At 48.6% G+C, this 1,550-nt stretch overlaps 1 pseudogene; it reads left to right on the top strand.

Annotated features, from left to right (window-relative positions):
* The first annotated feature begins 297 nt into the window (after positions 1-297).
* LOC102854246 lies at positions 298-924 on the top strand (annotated as a pseudogene).
* The last annotated feature ends 626 nt before the right edge of the window (positions 925-1,550 follow it).

The following is a 1,550-nucleotide window of genomic DNA, read 5'->3' on the forward strand; positions in this document are numbered from 1 at the left end:
TAAAAAAAGTAATTTCTAGATCCATCTTGAAGTACAACATCGTGAGTGACAGGATCATATCCATACGCTTACAAGGAAGTCCAGTAAATACCACTATCATTCAGATATATGCACCAACAACCAGAGCCAAAGAAGAAGAAATGTTCATTAAAATTAATAAAATTTTATGTCGGCGGCGGGCTGGGCCCAGGGCTTCCGCCGACCGGGGAGGCCGCGGAGCACGGGGTCCAGCACGGAGGCCGCAGTCCGGCGCCTTCCAGCCCCCGCGAAGCCGGTGTTGCGCGCTCCGGGCAGAGGTTCTTGAGTCCTGAATTCATTCCTCCGAGAGGAAGAACAAATCCGCTGAAATTTCAAATAGAAAAAACATGCTGGAAAGGAGGAAGGTGCTGCATATTCCGGAGTTCTACGTGGGAAGCATCCGATACGCCAGTGGGAAGATCAGCAAGTTTCTGGGCATCTGCATCCAGCGATCCGGGAAGGGCCTGGGAACTACGTTTATCCTCAGGAATATTATTGAAGGACAAGGTGTTGAGATTTGCTTTCAGCTCTATAATCCTCGGATTCAAGAGATCCAGGTCGTGAAGTTGGAGAAGCGGCTGGACAGCAGCTTGCTGTACCTGAGGGACGGGCTGCCCGAGTACAGCACCTTCGACGTGGACATGAAGCCAGTGGAGCACGATCCCAGCGAAGAGGTCCCCGTGAACACGTTGAAAGATGAAGCCCAAGCCTTGGTCCAAATGCTGGGAGCGCCCACAGTTCAACATCCAGGGCATCCGGTTTGACCTGTGTTTAACTGAAGAGCACCTCAAAGAGGCTCAGAAGTGGAGTCGGCTGTGGCTCGAGTTCGATATGATGAGGGAATCCGATACTTAAAAGATCGAGGCTGCGATATGGAAAGAAATCAAAGCCTCGAACAAGTCCTGATTCTCGCCGTCTGCCCCACGCGGAGGGGACAGAGACGCGTGAGATTACGTCGAGGCTGATTTTCCTTTGTAAGGACAGTCATTAAATCGACCTGGCTCAGAAAAAAAAAAAAAATTAACAAAATTTAATTTAAAAAAAAAAACAACTCTCGAGTTGCAACCTGCGTCTGAGGAGCCCCTGGTCGCCCCGACACAGAGCTGGAGGCTGCGGTGATTGAGGAGCCGGAGGGGGACCTGGAAGAGGGTTCTGAGGACCGCACGATGACAGACAATAATTTTTGGTTGAAGAAGATAGAAATCAGTGTTTCAGAAGCAGAAAAGCGAACTGGAAGAAATGCCATGAACATGCAAGAAACATACACTGCTTACCTCATTGCAACAAGGTCAATTGAACATGTTGATGGCCAGAGTGTCCTAACAGACTCACTATGGAGGCGGTATAGTGAATTTGAGTTGTTGAGAAACTACCTTTTAGTTTTTTATCCACATATTGTTGTGCCACCTCTACCAGAGAAAAGGGCAGAGTTTGTTTGGCATAAACTATCTGCTGACAACATGGATCCGGATTTTGTGGAAAGACGACGGATTGGTTTGGAGAACTTTCTCCTCAGAGTTGCTTCTCATCCC

Source organism: Elephantulus edwardii, unplaced genomic scaffold (genome assembly GCF_000299155.1).
Source record: "Elephantulus edwardii isolate Elephantulus edwardi_28Jun2011 unplaced genomic scaffold, EleEdw1.0 scaffold00273, whole genome shotgun sequence".
Classification (NCBI taxonomy): Eukaryota; Metazoa; Chordata; class Mammalia; order Macroscelidea; family Macroscelididae; genus Elephantulus; species Elephantulus edwardii.